Source organism: Cebus imitator, unplaced genomic scaffold (assembly GCF_001604975.1).
Source record: "Cebus imitator isolate Cc_AM_T3 unplaced genomic scaffold, Cebus_imitator-1.0 Scaffold282, whole genome shotgun sequence".
Taxonomy (NCBI): domain Eukaryota; kingdom Metazoa; phylum Chordata; class Mammalia; order Primates; family Cebidae; genus Cebus; species Cebus imitator.
In genome coordinates, this window is record NW_016107597.1 from 2,531,626 (window position 1) to 2,537,625 (window position 6,000).

General features: G+C 35.8%; 1 protein-coding gene across 1 annotated transcript in view; it reads left to right on the forward strand.

Annotated features, from left to right (window-relative positions):
• IL1RAPL1 (interleukin 1 receptor accessory protein like 1) overlaps positions 1–6,000 on the forward strand; it is a 1,323,503-nt gene that overhangs the window by 1,311,341 nt on the left and 6,162 nt on the right. The gene's annotated exons all lie outside the window — the stretch shown is intronic.

The following is a 6,000-nucleotide window of genomic DNA, read 5'->3' on the forward strand; positions in this document are numbered from 1 at the left end:
AATTCTCCTCCCTCTGCCTCCAAAGTAGCTAGGATTACAAGCGCCCACCACCACACCCAGCTAATTTTTCATATTTTTAGTGGAAACGGGGTTTCTCCATGTTAGTCAGACTAATCTTTAACTCCTGACCTCAGATGATCCACCGCCTCGTCCTCCCAAAGTGCATGAGCCACCACACCTGCCCTCATATTTATATACTGTTTTTTCAGTGATTGTCAGTTTTGCACTAAATGGTACAAAGGAAAATGAGGCAATTGCCTATGTTGCCATGTTTCCAGGGCCCTCTGGAATAATAAATCCACAAGCAAAACTGTAGTTTTGTAGATCATAAAGAGAAGTGGTTTATTCAGAATGCCTAACACTCCTCTCAGTTCACTCTTCTCTCCTTCCCATTAGGGTGAAGTCTGAGCTGCAGCAAAACTATTTTTTTCTTAAGTTTTAAATTGCCAATTTGCCTATTTGTTTTTAACTTTCTTGCCTATTGATACAAATTATCATTATTATTTTTCCTGCTGCTTTAAGGAAATATAAGGACATTGTCATTGTCAGAACTACTGTTGAATGGGTACGAAGCATAGTGCTAGGCATTCTTAAAGTCATTCTTGCTAAACCTCACAAACATGCTGAGGTCAATATTACAATCTCCATTTTACTGATAAGGCAACTGAGACTTTCGGAGTTTAATAACTTATTCAAGAAGATAACACAAATATTACTGTAAGTGGCCAAGATGGGATTTGAAAATAAGTCTATTCCCAAAGCCCTTATCTCATTGGACACTCTCTATTATTTTTATTTTTTTATTTTAGTATGTTCGGTATAATCTAAAGATCTGCTGTTGTTTGCACAATTAGTACAGTACACAGTATTTGAAACAGCAGATCATCTAAACACGTATCCCCTTTTCTATTAACTGTTTTGAATATGTTTATTTTGTGTTTTCAATGATATGAATGATTTTACCAAACCATCAATTTCTAGAGCAGTAATCTGTCATTTTCTGAACATAGAAAATGGTGGAATATAATGAAAAAAGCACAAATCATATACTTTGATTTTGATTTTTGGTGATTCGAAGTCTCTTTTAGTGAGTCCTGCTAATTGTAAACACGTCAGTGACTGACTTGGATAGCCTTACCAGATTTCATTGCTATTCTGAAGCTGCTGGGTCCTCGGTTTTTTAAAAAGGGTTTTAAGTAAGAAAACAAAGCAGACAAACACTAACAAACAGTATTCTAACAGATGAGAAGATTCTCTCAGAAAGCCAATTTAGTTAATAAATGCTTAGCAATTCTTAGAACTTGCCTCTAGGGCCATCTTAAGCACAATTGGGGGTCTATTAGGGCTTTTCTTGAAATTCCACTGAAAATGCACTAGGCCCAAAGAAAACCAAGATAACAGACTTGTCACCTGGATAATGTCAGTGTACAAGTTATTTCCCTAAAAGGAGGGAAAAAAGCAAAGACTGTCAAGGCAGTGATTGTTCACATGGTTTTATGGGAAGAAATTATTACTAGAACTGCGATCACATGTTCAGCCTCCCTGTATTAAAGCACACCTGTTCCTGCTGAAATGGTGGACAGGGGCCCACTCTTAACTCCTGTCTCCTGCTACATCTCACTTAACCTCTAGAACTTCCAGAAACACTTTTATCAGAGCCACACAACAGTACTAATAATTATACAGCAAATTTAAAATCTGTATCTTAACAAAAGTTAGATGTGCATAAACGCAACTTTCTTTAATTCTCTATTGCTTTAAAACCATTCAACTTGGCTCTCGAGTTCCTATTTCTACTGAGAAAAAACTCGTAACCTTGCTACTTGAAGATTACTCATTCACTTCTGGTTTGGAACTCAGCTTCTTGTGGGTGAACACTCAGTTGAAAATTGGGATATTCCATTTCCCTTCTCTTTTACTCTTGTTTAAACCTGTTTTTAGGGAACTCATGTATAGCTCTCTGGCAAAGGAGAAAGTTACCTGGTGCATATGCCATCCCTTCACTTGAGATACTACCACCTGGTCTTTGGACACATTGAGCACTGGCTGCTCAAGGCCAAGATCCTTGTCATGGCCTCCAGTCAAAAGTTTCATACACTTGCCCAGATGTTTCTCCCTTGGGAATTTCAGACATTCTTATCTGTATTTCTAGTCTCGTTAGCTCTGCTACACATATACCCACCTTCCCACTTAAAAAAAAAAAAAAGTAATCACCTTCTTTATCCTTTGCCTCTTTAATATATAGTCTCCATGCTGAGTGCAGGATTTCTCTATAAAGTTTACAGTTTCCCAAGATTTTCCTTGGGAAACTTGACACAAATCCTCACTCTTCTCCGATTCTTCCTCAAACCCTAGAAGTTCTGTTATCCTCTTCTCCTCTCTGGGCCCCTGAGGGCCCCTTCTCAGAAACCCATGCAGGCTCTAAACTTTATTCATAGCCCCTTAGAGCCTCCCAAACATGCTTTCATGGTCAAATAATTATCTATTCTTCCAATAGTGAAAAACTTCTCTGACATAATCAGATCCCATGCTTCCAAGCTCTGCAAGCCTTTTCCTCTTTCAAAGCAGAGATGGCTATCAAACAAAACCCATGTCTTTGTAAATTTTTGTCTTGGCTTTTAAAAAGTATAATTTAGAGTCAAACCTAACCAATACCTTCTTTATTCTTGGCTACTATATTTACCTTACCTGAAAGGATAATTCATAAAATACTTTTGGAAGTAAGGTAAGGCAAAGAATGAAAAATAACCAGGGAAAAATGTTTAGTAATATCCTACTATATAGCAATATGATAATAATAGAGTCAATGGCCATTTATTGAATAACAAGCGATGTGTTGACTACTTTATCCATCATCAGAGAATCACACAATTAGAAAGACAGAATTTAAGCTCAGGTATAAATGGCTCTGAATTCCAAGATTTACAGCCATTTTATCAGACTTGAATATGGAGTTTCTGGCATCAGGGACACATTCACTCAGTTCCTTTTGAGTCATTACAAAAGTCATTACCTGGACATATCAGTTCTTTATCAGAAGGATTATGATAGAGAAGCATTCTAATATTTTTTCAAGATAGAACATATTGATGCTTTTCTCTTTCAGTTCATTCACATCACTCCTTGTTCCCCTCTACATAATCTTTTGTTTTATATTGTGTCCCTTGGGTTCAGTCCTTAGTATTTCTAATGCCACAACATTCCCACGCCCCCATACTCAATCTTCGTCATCCCCAATTTTACACCTCAGTTCCTAGTATCATCCTTTACCTCACTGGCCACACTTTCTTCTCATGTGCCATTTCCAATTAGTCATCAAGATCAGTCAACTGCACTTCTCAAAGATATTTTCCTTACCCTTAATTACAACAGCTTTGTCCAAGCCTCCTACACTACCCTCTTGCTTTCGTTCTCTACTCCTCTATTTCATCCTTCACATTCTAACAGAATTATCTTTCTAAGTACAAAGTTACTGTTCTTTTTTTAATGCCCCCATTTTGCCTGCTAGAACAAGTCTAGACTTAGCTCAGAAAGCAATTGCTATCAAAGGACAACCTACCTTAACTTTTGTAGCATTGCCACCCTCGTGGAATCTCAACATGCAAAGCTCTAGTTAGAATAAGATGTTAGTCTTTGGAATAACACAGCTATTGAGAAAGAAACTAAGACAGTGCAATAATACATAATTCTCAGAGTTTTAAGGGAAAAATGAAGGAACCACAATGGTTAAGGGGAGAAGAAGATTAGCTATCCCCCTACCACTTTGATTCCACAATAAAATGAAAGAAAGTTTGGACAAATTCTGCCATATGGATATTTATTAGCACACAGCCTTATCACTCAACTTATAAACCAGAAGAAGTTCCAATTATCTCGTTCATGTGTGCATTTGTGTGCATGTGCAAATGTGTGTGTGTGCATGCTTTTCAGAAACCTTGCAAGAAATTTTCTCCCAAGGCAAATATGGCAATACTCCAGTAGTAAGACTGGATTCACCTTCTGTTGACATCCAAGAATAGTTTTCATCAAGACCTTTTTGGAATTAAGCCTAGAAGATCTTCTCCAAGGGGGCAGACCACTGGCCCTGCTAGATTTCTGTGAGGGTGAGGATGTCTTTCTAAATTGGATTAAGTAATTCATGTCTTGATTAACACTGATTTTACCATGGAGATACCATTTCTAAGACCCATTGTAAGTAGTAAAAAGCCACTATCTTTAGCAATGAAACCTGATTTCTAATGTCCATTGTGTTAATTTATGAAGCATCGACTTTTGATCAAAAATATAGTTTAAATGTTTGTAGTGACTGCCTCTGGAGTGCTGCCTTGTTTTAGTTAAATACTTGCCGACCATCCTTATATGGGCAACCTACTGTGTTTAGAGTAGAACTTATACTAATAAAGTACTATCACCATTTATGTTGGAAATATTTTAAAAAGCAATACAAACATCATAACAGTATCAGGCTCCTTTGCTCCTCCATGTCTCTAAATGGAGTGCCCCTTCAAGTTTTGTTTAAAGTTTATAATCCTGCTTTATATATTTTTTTCGGAGTGGAAGATGTTTTTTGTTGTTGTTTTTGGCTTTTTTTCTTCTCTGACTATGAAGTATGTGGGTCATACTTACTCATTAGGATGGCAGGGCAAGCTTATAAGAACACTGTAATCACTAACACGAATCCTATTTTAAAGATGAATAAAGAGATCTCCTAGTCCTATGTTGGAAGTTATTACAGGCATTGAACAAAATTAGTTAGAGCAATTTTTTATAATCTCCACCTTCATCTCAGAAAATATGAACATCTATTTCAGGTGTTTTCAGTCCACTGACATTTATGAACTCTTAGGCCATAGAATTTCTTTTTCTTTGTCTTTCAATTACAAGGTCACTCTCTATTCATAGATTCAGGAATTATTGTCCTTGTGTTCATCAGTGAAACATAATACCTCTGTAAATTATTGAAAAACCTTATAGGGATTTTTGGGTGGTTATTCTTTTTGGTGGGGGTAGTGGTAGTTAGACCATTTACATGCATAGGAATAATCTTTAGAAGCTAGAACAAGTTTTTCAATCCCAGAAGGAGAGATGTAGAGTTGTTCTGGGTCTATGACTTGCTTCAAATCATAAGCTGTTAAATGGTGTGAACCAAGCCTTCTTATCCCAAAGCTTGTACTCCCTTGAGTATTCTGCTTCTGCTTATCCTTTTAAGACTTCTGAATCTATGTTGCCTGAAGATCTCTTAGGGATACAAGAGAAGGAAATGAATATCTATAGAATGACTCCTTTGGACCAGGCATTTTGCTATATGATGGGGTCTCATTTAATCTTAGACATCTTCAGGAGGGTGCTGTTTTATGGATCAGGAAATATAGTCTCAAATGAGTTATATGAAAAGTTATGGCAATCGAGATTTGAGCTAAGCTTCTGGGTTTTACCCACTACATTATACCACAGATATTTTAACTAGTATCAAATTTAAGTGTTTGAGAACTTATAGATTCAAATAATCCAGAAAAGTACCAGATGGCAAAACATGTAAACTTGAACAGTACTGTAAATACTTCAAAGTATACAAGTCAAGCAAATTTATTTTACAATAATTGCCAGAGGTTGTCATAGCAGAATTGAAAAGAAAAGAAAAATTTATTAGGACAATGACATTCAATAATCATAAAATCAAAACATTAACATTTAATGTTTATTCATTCAAAGTTATATGATCTATCTCTGCTGAGATTTTATTTGAAAAATCATATCTTGAAAATATGAGAAAGCATATAATGGCACATCTGAGATATAAAAAGAAATGTGGCTTACTTTTGGAAAACTATAACTTATTCAAATTTTATCAATGCAAATTTATAATTTTCACAGTTTTCTGTGATAATATGCCACACTTAAACATACAAAATCAACTTTTAGGATTAAAAAAAGATGAAATATACAATTTATATTTGAACTCTCCTCCAGTTTCATTTTAGGAATCCATTTACTGAATGA